The sequence below is a fragment of the Garra rufa genome, chromosome 1 (assembly GCF_049309525.1).
Source record: "Garra rufa chromosome 1, GarRuf1.0, whole genome shotgun sequence".
NCBI classification, from domain to species: domain Eukaryota; kingdom Metazoa; phylum Chordata; class Actinopteri; order Cypriniformes; family Cyprinidae; genus Garra; species Garra rufa.
In genome coordinates this window covers 68555793-68574324 of record NC_133361.1, presented here as the reverse complement: position 1 = coordinate 68574324, position 18532 = coordinate 68555793, and the positions used below count along the sequence as shown (strand labels likewise).

Sequence of the window (18532 nt, the reverse complement as noted above, 5' to 3'; positions counted from 1 at the left end):
GCTGTACCGCCCCAGGGGTACAACATATACCCCATTGCGAAATGATCCTGAGAGTCTGATTGGTTGTCTGAGTAAAATGAGCCCACCCCCATATCTCTAGGCCAATGTGATGCAGAGTTACGCTCAATACAAATGTCTATGGAAACTACCATAGTAGGAAAAAAATCCCTCGCCATGTATTTGAATGGGGCCACTTTGGGGGACTGTAGCCCCCCAGGGGTACAACTTATACCCCTTTGCGAGGTGGGGTCTCGCACAGCTTGATAGCGTCTCCAAATGTGGCAAATTTTGTGTTTGTACGAAATTCGCACCCGGAGCCACGTCCCGTCAAAGTTGGCCGCAATGCATTGTCAATAGGATTTTTAGGGCCGCTTTTGCCCCCCGTGTGATGTCATCGTACCCCCGATCGGTTATAAAAGTCATAGCACACCGAGTCTATATAGGACGCACGATTTGACGCCCGTTTAGAGGGTCTATGACAAAAACTGCGGGACTAGTTACGCGCCGAAATTTGTACGGAAGAAAAATAATAATAACTAGATATGTACATTTCCTGAAGAAAATGTGAGTGGTGCTTGCGGTGGCAAAACTCGGCCCTCGGTTGCTAGGGTGTTGATATGCAGTTGCTATGGCACCCATGATGGTTACTAGGGCTGTTGCTATGGTACCCGGGGTGGTTGCTAGGGTGTTGCTATGCGGTTGCTAGGGTACACGGGGTGGTTGCTAGGGTGTTGCTATGCGGTTTCTAAGGTACCTGGGGTGGTTGCTATGGCCGTTGCTAGGGTACTCGGGGTGGTTGCTAGGGTACCCGGGGTGGTTGCTAGGGTGTTGCTATGCGGTTGCTAGGGTACACGGGGTGGTTGCTAGGGTGTTGCTATGCGGTTGCTAGGGTATCCGGGGTGGTTGCTAGGGCCGTTGCTAGGGTACCCGGGGTGGTTGCTAGGGTGTTGCTATGGTACCCGGGATGGTTGCTAGGGCCGTTGCTATGGTACCCGGGGTGGTTGCTAGGGTGTTGCTATGCGGTTTCTAGGGTACCCGGGGTGGTTGCTAGGGACGTTGCAAGGGTACCCAGGGTGGTTGCTAAGGTGTTGCTATGCGGTTGCTATGGTACTCGGGTGGTTACTAGGGCAGTTGCTATGCGGTTGCTAGGGTACTTGGGTGGTTGCTAGGGCCGTTGCTAAGGTAACCGGGCTAGTTGCTATGGCGTTGGTATGCAGTTGCTACTTGTCAAAGATCATTACTATGGAGTGTTATAGAGGTCTTTGCCTGATTAGCCCTTAGCTAATTGCTATTAGCATGAAGCTATTGAGTGCTAGCATGTGTAGCATGTTGAGAGTTTGCTAGCATGAGTCAAAAGTAGCAACTCCCATGTCTATGCGACATTCTGATACAAAAATATAGGTCTTGCTAATTGGTTGCTAGGGTACTCTGTTTGGTTGCTAGGGAGTGGCCAATGACGACACTGTAAAGTGTAGTTGCCAGTATGAGTGATATAAACCAACCCCCATGTCTCTGTGACATTCAGGTCTGAAGATATGCCTGTGTGGCTTTAGGTTGCTAGGGTACTCTGTTTGGTTGCTAGGGAGTGGCCAATAACGACAATGTAAAGTGTAGTTGCCAGTATGAGTGATTTAAACCAACCCCCACGTCTCTGTGACATTCAGGTGCGAAGATATGCCTGTGTGGCTTTGGGTTGCTAGGGTACTCTGTTTGGTTGCTAGGGAGTTGCCAATGACGACACTGTAAAGTGTAGTTGCCAGTATGAGTGATATAAACCAACCCCCATATCTCTGTGATATTCAGATCTGAAGATATGCCTGTGTGGCTTTGGGTTGCTAGGGTACTCTGTTTGGTTGCTAGGGAGTGGCCAATGACGACACTGTAAAGTCTAGTTGCCAGAACGAGTGATATAAACCAACCCCCATGTCTCTGTGACATTCAGGTCTGAAGATATGCCTCTGTGGCTTCGGGTTGCTAGGGTACTCTGTTTGGTTGCTAGGGAGTGGCCAATGACGACACTGTAAAGTGTAGTTGCCAGTATGAGTGATATAAACCAACCCCCATGTCTCTGTGACATTCAGGTCTGAAGATATGCCTGTGTGGTTTTGGGTTGCTAGGGTACTCTGTTTGGTTGCTAGGGAGTGTCAATGTTGATTGGTGATTGGGCGTTTGCTGCTCCGACTCAAAGGAGTCCGCCCCCATGTCTCGATGACACTCTGATCCAGAGATATGCATCTGGGCCCTTATAATGGAAGTCTATGGGATCAATTGCTAGGGTGCCCTAAATGGTTGCAAGGGCGTGGCTTGACACCTTCATGATGATCCAGAGAGTCATATTGGCCATCTGAGTAAAATGAGCCCGCCTCCATGTCTCTAGGCCAATGTGATGCTGAGTTATGGCCAATGCAAAATGTCTATGGACCTCACCATAGTAAAGAATAAACCCTCGCCATGTATTTGAATAGGGCAAATTTGGGGGGCTGTACCGCCCCAGGGGTACAACATATACCCCATTGCGAAATGATCCTGAGAGTCTGATTGGTTGTCTGAGTAAAATGAGCCCACCCCCATATCTCTAGGCCAATGTGATGCAGAGTTACGCTCAATACAAATGTCTATGGAAACTACCATAGTAGGAAAAAAATCCCTCGCCATGTATTTGAATGGGGCCACTTTGGGGGACTGTAGCCCCCCAGGGGTACAACTTATACCCCTTTGCGAGGTGGGGTCTCGCACAGCTTGATAGCGTCTCCAAATGTGGCAAATTTTGTGTTTGTACGAAATTCGCACCCGGAGCCACGTCCCGTCAAAGTTGGCCGCAATGCATTGTCAATAGGATTTTTAGGGCCGCTTTTGCCCCCCGTGTGATGTCATCGTACCCCCGATCGGTTATAAAAGTCATAGCACACCGAGTCTATATAGGACGCACGATTTGACGCCCGTTTAGAGGGTCTATGACAAAAACTGCGGGACTAGTTACGCGCCGAAATTTGTACGGAAGAAAAATAATAATAATAAGTATGTCGAATAGTAATAGTGATGCTTTGCCTATGGCAAGCACCACTAATAAGTATGTCGAATAGTAATAGTGATGCTTTGCCTATGGCAAGCACCACTAATAAGTATGTGAGATAATAATAGTGATGCTTTGCCTATGGCAAGCACCACTAATAATAAGTATGAACAATAGTAATAGTGATGCTTTGCCTATGGCAAGCACCACTAACTAGATATGTACATTTCCTGAAGAAAATGTGAGTGGTGCTTGCGGTGGCAAAACTCGGCCCTCGGTTGCTAGGGTGATGTAATTGGTTGCTAGGGCTATGAAGTTATTGTATGAGTATTTATTTATTTACCCATGGTGTCTGTATTATGATGTGGAGCTGAGATATGGCTACCTTATGTTATATGTATACGGTTGCTAGGTTGCTGTAAATGGCTGCTAGGGTGTGGGTACACATTTACCATGGTGATATTTACAAAGTGATTTCCCACCTGAGTCAAAAGAGCCCAACCCCATGTCTGTATGATGATAGGGCTTACTTATGTGATTGCACTAAGTGCAAATAGCAATGAGTTCTATTTACATTAAGTGCAAATAGCTATAGATCTTATTTACACTGTTAAAATAGCAGGATTTTCTGCTATTTATAATATTTATTGCAAAAAGGCCAAATTATCTGCACATCAGTATTGTAGTTAGTTTAAACAGTATGCAGTAATTATGTTTTGAGTTTAAATTATAGTTTTAATTCTACTTATTAAATAGATGCTGCCTTATTTGGGGCAATAAGCCCTATCTACACCTACCCTAACACTAATGGATACTTTATTTTCAACTTTGAGATTATTACCTTAATTTTTATTCAAAATAAATGTATTTCTCATTTGATAAGAAATTTCTGAAGAAGAAAAAAAAAACTTGCCAGAAGGCAGAATCGAACCCGGGTCAACCGCGTCGAAACAGTATACTGGCGTTTTACCCTCTACACCACAGAAGCTGACGTTAAGCAACCATATAGTACTCACAATTCACATCACACATTGATGGACGGAGTTTATACAAATAGACACTCCATTTTCGTTTTTTCCATTTAGCTTATAATTAATAAAAAAATAAATAAATGCATTAATAAACTTTTAACACAATATTTAAGAGAAAATTGTACTAATTGTCGGTCACAACTGAGGTCACCTTGTAACCAAACCTGGGTCTCCAGAATACTCCAGAGATTTGGGAAGGAAGGCATGAGATAGAGCCAGCTTCTGGATGTCATGCTCTCAACCTTTCAGCACTCCAAAGAGGACTTTTCAGCAATTTCAGCAACAATACCACAATACTTTTTTTTTTCCAGAAAAGGCCGGAAGATGAACAAAGCCAGGAACTTAATACATGACTGACTGTAGGAGCCATATTTGGATTTTGGTGACTTATCTGTGGAATAAGTACAATTAATTTAGTTTTACATAATCACATTGTATAAATACAGTTTAACAGAAACTATACAGTTTAATTTCAGTAATTAAAACTTCCATACTCTAACCGTAGTAGCATCTTACCTGTATGTACTTACCTGACTACCTGTCACATGATAGTAGACACACCCCTTTGATGTGCAGGTGGCCCGATGTGGTTAATTATGCCATTCACGAAGGGTGCAAGGGGTTAGATGGCAAGACGGAACAGTTTTCAGACCGCAAACAAACGCAAACTGTTACTTTAGTTTTTTCCTTTATTTTCATCATTTGTCAATTCAAGAAAGAGAACCGGATTGTGTGAATAAACGAAACATCCAATTTAAATCAACTCTCCGTGCGTGCTTACATTGGATTGTGTGTCGGGAGCCCTTGCCATTAACCTCACGTGGCAAGTTTAGATGAAAAGGCCACTTCATAGTCTGAAAACTACCGAAGACCGACGTCTTTGAAAGGACCAAAGGACCAACTTGTGGATTAACGCCTAACATTTATTGGATACTTACCTCGATGGAACGACGCGTTTGGGTTGAATGGATTTATGAATGGAACGTATCGTAGTAGTTGGAGCAATCCATGAATGGATGAGCGTAACACCACAGTAACTGGATGCGCAGCAGCCAAACGTCAGCAAACCTAGTGAGTATAAACGAACTGTGAAAGTTTAAACTATCGTTGAATAGACTGAGACAAGTTTATAAGACTTTATTTACGTGCATTGTAAACTGTTGAACATTACGATGTCGGATAAAGAGACTGAGACGGCGAAAGAGACCGCCAAACTTTTACAATCTGAAAAGGCGACTCGCCGAGGAAAGCTAGGTGTTTGCACTAGACAAATGAATGAAATTAGAACTTTGCTCGTTGAAAATGGAAATGTTGACCGAGTGGAGAAAAATATGCATGTGCTACAACAGAGCATCGAGGACTTTAAATTCATTCATAGATCAGTACAATCATTAATGACTGAGGATGAGAGAGAAAGTGATACTGTTGATTGGTATGAACCGAGAGCACAGAACTTTGACTACTTCATTAAAGAAGTTGAAACGTGGAAAAAAGAACAAAATAGACTACAGTTAACTGTTGAACCTAAAGACAGCATTTCTAATGTAACCAAAATATCTAAAACCTCATCAGCAGCAAGAATTGTTGCAGCTGAAAGAGCTGCTCTTCTAGCTCGCAGCAAAGCATTACCAGCGCTGCACGCAATTCAGATGGAGGAAGCAACCTTGAAATCTAGAAAGGAGAGCATTGAGTTACAAGCTCAATTAGCAGAGGCAGATGCAAAGCTGAAGGCTTTAAATGACAGCGAAGAGGAGGGAGATGCCATGAATGTGTACCTGGAGGAAAGCAAACAACAACCTGCTGAACCAACTCTAACTGAAGCCTCTGCCCTTGAGTTTGTGCCTGTGGCAACAGTGCCTAAAACACCATTGCAAAAAACAGTACGACATCTACACAGCAGCTCCAGGAGCATTAGAACTTCCACCAGCCCACAGCTTGGATTCAGCCATGACACCGCTGCTGATACTGAAATGCTACACAGACAAAAGGAGCTCACGGAATTAATGGTGAGACAACAGAACCTTTCTCTCTTGCCGAAAAGAGATTTACCTGTTTTTAATGGTGATCCTCTGTCTTTTCAACCTTTCATTTATGCCTTTGAACATTCAATTGAGAACAATACCACTAATTGCCAAGATAGACTTTATTTTCTTGAGCAGTTTACACAGGGACAGGCTAAAGACCTAGTGAGAAGCTGCATGCATATGGATGCCCGCCGAGGTTATGGTGAAGCAAAACAGCTTTTAAAGAAACATTTTGGGAATGAAATGAAAATTGCTAATGCATATTTAGAGAAGGCTTTTAACTGGACACTAATAAGACCTGACGATGGAAAGGCTCTTCTGGCGTATGCTTTGTACTTAAGAGAATGTCTTAACGCAATGCAAAATCTGGACCATCTTGATGAATTGAATGTAGCATCTAATTTAAAGTTGCTTGTTTCTAAATTGCCACATAAACTTCGTGAACGTTGGCGAAATGTAGTGTATGAATCCTCTCAAAGAAACAATACACGCATAAGATTCACTCATCTTGTGGAGTTTTTGGAACAACAATCCAGTGTACTACTCCATCCAGTGTTTGGAGACATTAAAGATCCTCCTCCAAGTAAAAGTCCAGTCCTGAAAGCCAAACATGACACGAAGACACTTAGAAAGGGTAGCAGCTTTGTGACTTCTGTAACGCCAGCTGAAGCGCAGGTACCATCACAGCTATTTAAGACACAGCAAGCCAACAAACGTGTTGAAGCTTTCTCGTTATGTAGCTTTTGCTTAGATAGGCATGATATCATCGACTGCAAAAGGTTTAAGTCACAGCCACATGAACAGAAAGTGGAACACCTGAAGAAAAATGGACATTGCTTTGGTTGTCTTAAGAAGGGACATCTCAGCAAAAATTGCATTAAGAGAATGATCTGTGAGACATGCAAGTATAAACATCCTACCTTATTACACATCAACAGTGAGAAAGCGGTGAGAATGCAGACTCCTGTCAACAGTGCACTGATCACAGCTAATCACGCAACAGGGGCCAGTCACTGTGCACTAGCCATTGTGCCCGTTCTAGTGAAGGCATCTAAGGGCTCCAGAACCATCATGACCTATGCCTTTCTTGACCCAGGCAGCTCAGCCACCTTCTGCTCTGATAACATCATGCACCAGCTCAATGTCAATGGACGCAGAACAGAGGTTGCTCTACGAACAATGGGACAAGAGCAAACAGTTAGGTGCTATGAGCTCACAGGGCTTGAAGTGGGAAACATTGATGGAAGTGAGTTCATTGAACTGCCTATAGTGTACACACAAGCTAATATCCCGGTGTCAAAAGACAACTTGTTTACACAGAATGATCTTAAAAAATGGCCTTATCTCAGTGACATAACACTCAAAAGCATTGACGCTGATGTGGAAATGTTGATCGGAATGGATGTGCCAAAGGCAATGGAGCCGTGGCAAGTACTAAACAGTCAGAACGATGGACCATATGCAGTCAAGACGCTACTTGGATGGGTGGTCAATGGCCCACTCAATTCTTGTCCTGCTATGGATAGACATGGCAAACAATCAGTTACAGTTAATCGGATTTCATTGGAGAATATCAAGAATCTACTCATCAGGCAATACAACAACGATTTTCCTGAAAAGGAATACGCAGAGAAAAAAGAGATGTCTGTTGAGGACAAAAGATTCATGGATCTAATATCAAGGTCAGTCATGTTTAAAAATGGTCACTATCACTTACCTTTGCCTTTTCGTGACAAAGATGTAACTTTGCCTAACAATCTGGAGTTGGCAGCACAGCGCACAGTGGGTCTCTCTAGGAGATTCAAAATGGATTCTGCTTATGCAAGTGAGTACAAGACATTCATGGAAGATGTGCTTAGGAAAGGCTACGCAGAAAAGGTGTCACAAAAACAGCTGCAAAGAAACGATGGCAAGGTATGGTATATACCGCATCATGGGGTGTACCACAAGCAGAAGGGCAAGCTGCGAGTTGTGTTTGACTGTTCTGCTTCTTACAAAGGCAAATCCCTAAACACAGAACTTCTCCAGGGTCCGGACCTGGCTAACCCACTTTTGGGAGTTCTGCTGAGATTCAGAGAAGAAAGAATTGCTGTGATGGCTGACATCGAAGCGATGTACTACCAAGTACGTGTTCAAGAACATCACCGTGACTTCCTACGATTCCTCTGGTGGCCACAGGGGGACGTAAGCAAACCATTGGAAGTGTACAGGATGAACGTTCATCTCTTTGGTGCTGTGTCATCACCAAGCATTGCCAACTTTGCCCTAAAACGAACAGCAGTCGACAACTCAGAGCAATTCAGTGTTAAAATTCCTGAAATAATTAAACATAGTTTTTATGTTGATGATTGTCTTCAGTCAGTGGCTTCTGTTAAGGAGGCAATTCAGCTTACACAGGACCTCAGGGAAGCATGCACCCTGGGAGGATTCACCTTGAGCAAGTGGGTGAGCAACAGCTGTGAAGTTCTTGCTACAATACCTGAAAATCACAGAGCCACACTTGTCAAACGACTCGACCTGGACAGAGACAAACCACTGTTAGAAAGGGCCCTAGGAATCCAGTGGAACATCCAGAATGACACATTTACCTTCAAGGTAGCCATCAAGAACAGAGCTCTGACAAGGCGAGCTGTCCTATCTGTTGTAAGCTCCATCTATGATCCATTGGGTTTCCTAGCCCCCTTTATTCTCAAAGCCAAGCAAATCCTGCAAAAACTTTGCCTTGAAAAGTGTGGATGGGATGAAGACATTCCAGAAGAACTCTCTAAGCCATGGCAAAGATGGATTACAGAACTGAGTCAGCTGGACAGATTTGAAGTGGACAGGTGTATAAAACCTGAGAGCTTTGGCTCAGTAAGGACTGCTCGGCTGCATCATTTCTGTGACGCGAGTGAAGCAGGTTACGGAACAGTGACCTACCTCAGTCTTGCAAAGAGCAATGGAGACATTCATGTTACCTTCATACTAGCAAAATCCAGAGTAGCTCCTCTGAAGCAGATGACCATTCCCAGGCTGGAACTTGCTGCTGCAACACTCGCTGTGAAAGTGGATAAAATGCTTCAGACGGAACTTCACATGGATCTGGAAAACTCCACATTCTGGACAGACAGTACAACTGTACTGAAATACATTCATAATGAAACCAAAAGATTCTATACATATGTTGCCAATCGAATTGCAGTAATACACAGCCTCTCTCAGGTACGTCAGTGGAGGTATGTCAGCTCTAGAGACAATCCAGCAGACGATGCATCACGCGGACTGCACATGGAACCGCTCTTGAAGTCCCTTAGATGGCTCCATGGCCCTCACTTCCTTTCAAGAGAGGAATCTGAATGGCCTGATGCACCAGAGGACTTGGGCCACCTACCCCACAGTGATCCTGAGGTAAAAAGAGACATTACTGTAAATTGCCTAAAGCTGGAAGCTAATGCAACTTCTTCCCTGATTCAGTACTTCTCTTCATGGAGGAAACTTCTCACAGCTGCTGCTTGGCTGCTGAAGCTCAAAAACTTCCTTCTGCTCCGAAGTCGGAAAGACAAAGACAATGTGACATCCAAAATTAAAAGTGAGCAACAATGCTTAACTGTGGATGATTTGGACGAAGCAGAAAAGGCAATTATTTGCTATGAACAGCAGTGTCACTTCAAGCCTGAGCTTACACTCTTAAGAAAAGGCAAGCCAGTGAAAGCAGACAGCTCCATAGCTAAACTGGATCCGATCCTGGATGAGGGCATCCTGAGGATTGGAGGTAGGTTAAGTAAAGCGTCCATGCCAGTGAATCTGAGAAATCCAATCATACTTCCCAGAGACTCTCCTGTATCCAAATTGATCTTGCGTGACATTCATCACCAAGTAGGACACGCAGGAAGAAACCATATGCTCTCTAGGCTTAGGCAAAGATTCTGGCTTCCCTCTGCTAATTCTTCTGCAAGATCTGTCATTAAATCCTGTGTCTTCTGTAGGAAAGTGCAGGCCAAAGTCGGAGTTCAAAAGATGGCAGACCTGCCAGAGGACCGAGTCACTCCAGATTTACCACCCTTTTCACATGTAGGCATCGACTACTTCGGACCTATTGAGGTAAAAAGGGGTCGTTCCCTCGTTAAGAGATGGGGAGTAATCTTTACCTGTCTGGCGAGCAGAGCCATTCACCTGGAAGTGGCAAGTATGTTGAACACGGACTCCTGCATCAACGCTGTCCGGCGATTCCTTTGTCGGAGAGGGCCAGTACTCACCATTAGAACTGACTGTGGCACAAATTTCATGTGTGCGCAGAAGGAATTACAGACTGCTGCAAATCAGCTAGACCATCAAAGAATCCATGACGCTCTGATGAACCAACATGTCAAATGGCTGTTCAATCCTCCTTTGGCAGCCCATTTTGGAGGTGTGGGAACGACTCATCAAGCTAGTGAAAAAGGTACTCCTGTCAGTGTTAAAGCAACAGACACTCGATGATGAGATGTTGCACACAGCTTTTTGTGAGGTCGAATCCATCCTTAATGACAGACCAATAACAACAGTTTCCAGTGACCCTAACGATCTTGAACCACTGACTCCCAATCACCTGCTGCAGTTGAACACCAAACCGCTGTTGCCCCCTGGGCTCTTTGACAGAGAAGATCTGTATAGCAGAAGGAGATGGAGACAGGTACAATATCTGGCAAACCTTTTTTGGAAGCGATGGACTACTGAATACCTAACTTTGATGCAACAACGACAAAAATGGACTAATACCAAAAGGAACTTCAAAGAGAATGACTTAGTAGTCATAGTTGATCCAAACTCACCAAGAAACTCCTGGCCTTTAGGCCGGGTGGTGAAACCCCTGCCAGGGCCAAAGGGTCTTGTCAGGAGTGTTTTGGTCAAAACCAAGGCCAACATCATCCAGAGGCCGATCGACAAGCTTTGCTTGCTCCTGGAAGCTGAGGAATCGGCTTGAAGGTCTGGCTGGCTCTGCCAGGCCTATGATCTATGTCCCATGCCCCTGCACGCATTCACATATATTGACAAACCTACAGATTTTACATGCGTGCTCACACACCAGTCCACACATGCATTTATGGACTTTCATATCCACAGCACACATACACTCACTGCTATGCACATACATGGACTTTGCACCCTTGCAGCACACTGACACATGGACTCTTGGGAGTCAATGGACTGTGTTTGGACACTTTTACACACATCCATGGACTTTGGGGGGGATTGAGGTCTTTATGGACCAGCACTATGAACTTTTGGGTTTACCAATTTAAAAAAAAAAATGGAAAAAATGTATTGATGCTTGAATATGGTTGTGGACTGATGATTTGAATTGTAACGTGACATCAGTTAGCATGTTTTGATTGATATATTTATGGCTCCATATTTTGTGTATGTTTGGTAATTGTCATCCCTTAGCACTGACAATTAGGGGCCAGAATGTAGGAGCCATATTTGGATTTTGGTGACTTATCTGTGGAATAAGTACAATTAATTTAGTTTTACATAATCACATTGTATAAATACAGTTTAACAGAAACTATACAGTTTAATTTCAGTAATTAAAACTTCCATACTCTAACCGTAGTAGCATCTTACCTGTATGTACTTACCTGACTACCTGTCACATGATAGTAGACACACCCCTTTGATGTGCAGGTGGCCCGATGTGGTTAATTATGCCATTCACGAAGGGTGCAAGGGGTTAGATGGCAAGACGGAACAGTTTTCAGACCGCAAACAAACGCAAACTGTTACTTTAGTTTTTTCCTTTATTTTCATCATTTGTCAATTCAAGAAAGAGAACCGGATTGTGTGAATAAACGAAACATCCAATTTAAATCAACTCTCCGTGCGTGCTTACATTGGATTGTGTGTCGGGAGCCCTTGCCATTAACCTCACGTGGCAAGTTTAGATGAAAAGGCCACTTCACTGACATTGGTTGAGTGTTTATCAATAATAAAGCTATAACAGAGAAGAAAAGTGAACTGTTCAGGTTGGATGGGGTTCAATTTTCAGACAATATATATTTTTAAAAACCTTGGAAGTGCTAGTAGTACATACATAAAAAAATACTATATAGTAGTCAACATCTGAAGGGGATCAAAAATGTCATCAAAGTGGTCCTAAGACAAGAATAGATATTCTTTTTGCTATAAGGACAAATTTGATGAAAGGTTGATCCACTTCAAATGTTGACTAATGTATATCTACAAAATCATGTTTGTCATTCGTTTTCAGTAAGGTGCATATATGATTAAATGTGCATCAATTTTTAAAATAAACTAACAAACATTGCAATATTGCAAATTTGACTCACCACAAAAGTTTGTGAACTGGCTCCATAGTGAAATTGTGACTCTATACAATCCTGTTGAAATGTGTCTGTTTGTTATGTATTGAGCACAAAGTAAATGTAAAGTGGACATTTGTTATCAGATGAGACAAGGCAGGTTATAAAAAATATAATGTTGCTGAATTTAGAACTACAAACCTACATAACACTTGTACTATTTTAGTCTGTCTTTCTGTGGCAGAAATAATACGATTAGTACTAGCATGCAGTTCAACACACGAGTGACATATAAGCAGTGAATGATCTTGCTCTGAGCTATAATAGTAATCCAAGAAGTGAAAACTCAAGTGATTAATGACACCTGTCCAGATCAAGTAAGAGTGTGATATTTTCAGGTTTAGAGACTAAAGTTTGCTTATTGGATATTCAGACATATTGTGGTCTTGAATTAGATAAGTACACATAGTTCATTTGCAAAATTATAATAAAACAATAAATAAATATTTACACTTAATGTGGTCTTCATTTAGAGAAATGTAGAAACCTTTTTTAAAAGTTCTTACCAACTCAATGTACTATTAAATAAAGACAAACAGGCTTGAGATTTGCCAATTCACCTAAAATGTTTATTAAAATGATTTAAAGCACCTGTTGTGCCAAATCCTGTCCACCAATCCCAATCCCAGCCACGCATCTAGATCCTAAAGTGTTTTATTGACTACCAGTAAACATTATTTCAGTGAAGTCATTTAAATATTATACCCTTATTGTATTACCACTATTAAAATGATAAAAGTGAAAACAGAAATATTACTGTTGCAATGTGACAATTGTACTGTATAATAAAATAAAATATGAATACATGACCATTTTACTTTACAGAATTATAATAAATATATTAATATAATATGTTACTCAATATATAATAAATATAATATTACTAAGCTTTAACTGTAAAACTTATCATTTTAAACATCACTTAAGTATTTTGAATTCATTTATGTTTATAAATGATTTAGCATATATATATATATATATATATATATATATAGACAGTTACATATAAATTAAGATATATACATAAAGTCGCATAAATAAATGTAGATACATGCAGATGTTTAGATAGATACACATATTTTTACGTATATATATATTATATATACACTTTAGGGGTGGAACGGTTCACAGAAGTCACGGTTCGGTTCGTACCTCGGTTCAGACGTCACGGTTCGGTATGATTTCAGTACAGTGGAGGGAAAAGCAAAACAAAAATGCAGAAGGCAATTAGATGTATTTCCACTCACATACCCAACAACCGCTGAACAACGGCAACACACAGTCCTCGTCTTTTCCACCACTCTCTCGCCTGTACTACTGTAACTGACTGGAAAAGCGAAGTTTTCCCAAACTTGCGATCTAAGGGGCCGTTCGCTTTCTTCCTGATCAACAAAGCGCTCGGGCGCTTGCGCTCCGGAAGCGTCTGCCGTTTCTAAGCAACCATCAGCTGCGCTCTAGCTCCAAGCCTATGCGTCTCCATGCATTGTTTCTTCTATTAGCGTCAAAATAATGGGGGCTTGACAAATCAAAGTTCAGGAAATCCCTGGACCACAATGATGGACCGTCGAGCTGACAAAAAATTGCAGAGTGCCAGAGAATGTAGACGGGCTCTGATAGACCGCATACATAGGCGGAGCTCGGCTGCATCGACGCCAATCAGAGCTTCAGAGCTAAAGCGGGGCTAAATATTAGCTGTCCCTAAAGAACCCGCGTATCTAACAGTAGTTCCGCATTACATTAATTATTTTGCAGGCAAGTATTTTTTTTTATTTTCATACCGTGTATTCTCCGTTTAAATTCATGCACCGAACCGTGACCCCCGTACCGATTCGGTTCGAAACGAATACATGTACCGTTCCACCCCTAATACACTTATACAGTGTTTTAATGAATTTAAATTAAATTAAGCTGTCTTAGTTTTGATTATCGCCATAACATGGTTTATTTTTAACTTTGAATAATTGTGCAGTCCAACATATTTATTTTAATATTAATTAATTATTTACACGATTTTAATCAACTCAAAAACCCATTTTGGAAACCCTCGTTGGAAAGGACCCGAGAGACGGACAGAATCTGGCACAACACCCCCAGTGAGCAAGCCAATGGCGACAGTGGCAAGGAAAAAACTCCATAAAGTCAGGAGGTAAAAACCTTGAGAGGAACCCGACTCAACAAAGGGGGAAACCCATCCTCTTCTGGCATGGCGCAGACATTGCAAAAACACATTAATTTAACCTAATATATGGAATATTAATATATTTAGAAATTTAACCAATTATGTTGTATGGTCAAATAATTTCTAAACATATTAAGATTAACTGGTCTTCGGATTATTAGATGAAGGATCGCCCGCCATCTAGCCACTGGACCTGACTCGTCTTGCAGGCTGGATGTCCTGTGGTAGAGGAATTATTACAGATGTGATACCGTTAGTAAATTTATTTGAATTGTTTTGACTCATCAAGACTTATGAAAAACAAAGTTTGAAAGACAGTTGTGATTTGTGTTGCAAGAGAACCGTTTACACTTTAAAATTCTAAGCTCAGTGTATAATAAAATGGATTGAAACACTAGATTTCACTAGAAGTATTTATGAACTTACATCAGTGCTTTAGTATGCTTATTTCTCTGCTTCTTCTGTCTTCAGCATTGGCCTTGCTCTGGTCTTCAGTGCCATCAACTACTGGTCCCATCCTGTAAATAATAAATGAATAATGGGATCATTATCATTCACAAATACTAATAAACTAGTAAATAAAAGTAAATTCACAACTTAACTCTACAGAAAGACACTACTAATTTTTATTTAGTCACAAAACAATCTTCCAAATCTAAACCAATTATAATCTTATGCTTACCACAGATGCCGGTATTCAGATGCTGTCATCATTAGCACACTTGATCTTCTCAGGCATTCTTACTTCAACTGCACAACTGCTGAAAAACATCAACATCAAAATGAGATTAGGATTAACATTTTCCTACAAATGTGGTTATGATGTGCAGTAGTACAGTGATTGAATCAAAATGTTTAAACACTTAGCTTTGGATGGTATATTGCAGAGTAGCATCCAGTCTTGGACAGGACTACTATTGTCTCTTCCTGCAACTTTACAGAAGGGCACATATTAATGGCAGAATAACAGTGAACTGCATATAATACATTTAGTACAGATTGTCGAACAAATTCAAGTAAAAACTTCTAATATAATAGTGTCTTACTACCTCCCCCTTTACCTTGCTATCTTCATGTTAGTGCTGTTACTCACTTACTGCTTTCCTGGAGCTCACTGTATCCTGTCTATCGCTGGTGCTGCTGCCAGTGTCCTCCCTGAAGCTGCCAGTCTACTTCTATCTTCATCTTTCCTGCTGCTGTAGGCTGCTGCTCTTCTATCCCGGTAGCTCAACGCCACAAAACCTCAAGACAACTATACGTCTCACCACAACTCAACCATACGCGCCAACCCGTTGGCTAAGGCTGTTCTGAGCCCACTGGCACCGTTAATGAATGCACAGTGCCACGGTTCCGTATGGCCTAACACCAAAACTCAACCATACGTGCCAACCCGTTGGCTAAGGCTGTCGGAAAGCCCAACCCGCACCTTTAAAGCATGCATGGTCCCAACGGTTCCGTATGGCCTAACACCAAAACTCAACCATACGTGCCAACCCGTTGGCTAAGGCTGTCGGAAAGCCCAACCCGCACCTTTAAAGCATGCATGGTCCCAACGGTTCCGTATGGCCTAACACCAAAACTCAACCATACAAGCCAACCCGTTGGATAAGGCTGTCGGAAAGCCCAACCCGCACCTTTAATGCATGCATGGTCCCAACGGTTCTGTATGGCATAACACAAAAACACAACCATGCAAGCCAACCCGTTGGCATTACACTGCAAAACATTTCCCAACGACAACCAAAACAAAACCACCTATGTCAAACGCAAAACACAGTACACAGGATTGTGGTAACTGTGGTAGCTCTGTATGACACCCGACTGAAGGCAGAGGTCCGGATTCGAAATGAAGATATGATCGAGTAGTGTGTGTTTGTCCGTCGTCGCTGTTGTTATCAGTTGAGTGTACCCTCGAGCTTGAAACAACTCCAGAATAGGTTTTTTCCCAGTGTGCAGGAGGTCCTCATTAAAGTCTCCACAGATGATGACAAGGTCGTCGTGTGCGAGGTCAAGATAATCCAGCATACCCTTCAGGTTAGTCAAAAAATCGCCAACGTTGTACTGTGGCGGCCTATACACAGCAACGATGGCTGCCTTTATTGGTGAATCTAATTTGATGACAACGAACTCCAGATCGGTCACATTTTGTATATATTGCCGGGGCTGAGCTGGAATGTGCTCCTTGCAATATATTGCGACTCCACCTCCGTTCTTCTTCCCAATGTCTTGATGTGTGGAGTAGGAGACGTGTCTGTTGCGGGTAAATAGGTTATATCCGTCCAATTGGAGATCCGATGAAGTAGACGATCCGGACAGGTGTGTTTCCGTCAGACAGAGAATATCCGCGTGACGCAGCTCATGATGCAATCTGATGTCCTCGATGTGGGGTCCAAGTCCTTCTGTGTTGTGGTGAATGATGGTGAGGGTATGTTCCTGCCTGTTCTCCCTAACGTGCCGCAGAAGTGGCATAATTTCTTCGACTGGTGCTGTCCTCATGGCCTGCAAAGAGGCTGTGATTTCAGGATTTGCATATATCTTCTTCTCGTCGAAGTCTGTGATGTGTAATCCACGTAGGGAAGTGGTTCTGCTAAGGGCAACGTAGGCCATTCCTGGCTCAAAAATCTTCTTCAAGGACACTACTGCAGACTGCATTGTCATGCCTTGAACTTTGTGGGCTGTGCAGGCATAAGCTAGCTTGATGGGAAACTGACGACGAACCGCTCCTTTCCTCAGAGTCTCTTCGGATCTCTCGATGTAGACCAAGACGTCTTCTTCACCTCCTACTTTTTTCCGATGTTTCTGGCCGGCGTTCGGATTGTCGAGTTGAAGGCCTAGCCTCTCCACTGTGGCGATTCCATCTTTCTGTTTGGTGACGATGTTTGCAATCCTGCCAAAACATCCGTTGACGATTCCGTCTTCTACGTCCAGATTCCTGGTCACCATTACACGAACTCCCACGGCAACTTCTATGGTGTCAAGTAAGTTGTCCTTTTTTCCAGTGGCGGGTTTGCGTAGTCTCTTCATCCCTCCTGTTGTGGGGTCTTTCCTGTAGTCTTCGGCATCAATTGTTATGATGTCAGTGTAAAGGGCCTGCACAGTCTCTGTATTGAACTTGAGGACTTCTTTGTTGGTGGCGAATATGTGCAGAGCTTCACGCGGACAGTCTTCTGAATTTTTCACAGCTTGGAGTAACAAAGCTCTATCGTCTTCCCTGAGAGGTTCGGCCTTCGGCTTTGCTCGCAGTCTGTTCAACAGCTGAGCGAAAGCGAGGTCTTCTTTCTGGCGCATGATCTCTGTCAGGGTGACGATTTGAAAATTGTCCTTCCAGAAGTCCAGCACATCCTCTTCAAACACGCACAGCGGTTTGGCTTTTCCTGTCGGGGGCAGCTGATAATAATCCCCTACGGCGAGACAAGAGATCCCTCCAAAAGGCTTCTTGCTGCCTTTGATCTGCTGAAATCTCCAGTTGATGTAAGCGAACATGTCCTTTGAGATCATGGATACCTCGTCGATGATAAGGATCTCCACGTCGCGTAAACCTGCTCTCACTTCATCAAGGGAGTTTCCAAGTCCCTGGTATGGTGGCTTTAGACTCCGTGGCAGCTTTAAAAGAGAATGCAGCGTTTTACCGGAGATGTTGAATGCTGCCGTTCCAGTAAACGCAGACAACAGCACCGTAGGCACTGAGAGATCCCCTTCTTCCCGGAGTCGAGGGAGTTGTCGCAGAATCTTGGTTGCCTCCGCGTGTACGCACTTGATGACGTGTGACTTCCCACAGCCAGCACCGCCTGACAAAAAGTAAAAAAACTGCTCTGGATTGTGACCCCACACACGCTTCTGACACCACTGGCGGACAGCGTAAAAAATGGCTGCCTGCGTCTCGTTTAGACTCCTGAACATCCTCCTGACAAATTCAGCAGTCATCTGTGGTGCCTCTATCTGTG

At 42.9% G+C, this 18532-nt stretch overlaps 1 long non-coding RNA gene across 1 annotated transcript; it reads right to left on the bottom strand.

Moving 5' to 3' along the window:
• Positions 1–14401: 14401 nt before the first annotated feature.
• LOC141325885 (uncharacterized) lies at positions 14402–15517 on the bottom strand. The gene is made up of 3 exons (XR_012353847.1): positions 15271–15517; positions 15015–15106; positions 14402–14807 (listed from the first exon to the last, which is right to left on the bottom strand). It is a non-coding gene; the product is annotated as an uncharacterized lncRNA (long non-coding RNA).
• Between the last annotated feature and the right edge of the window lie 3015 nt (positions 15518–18532).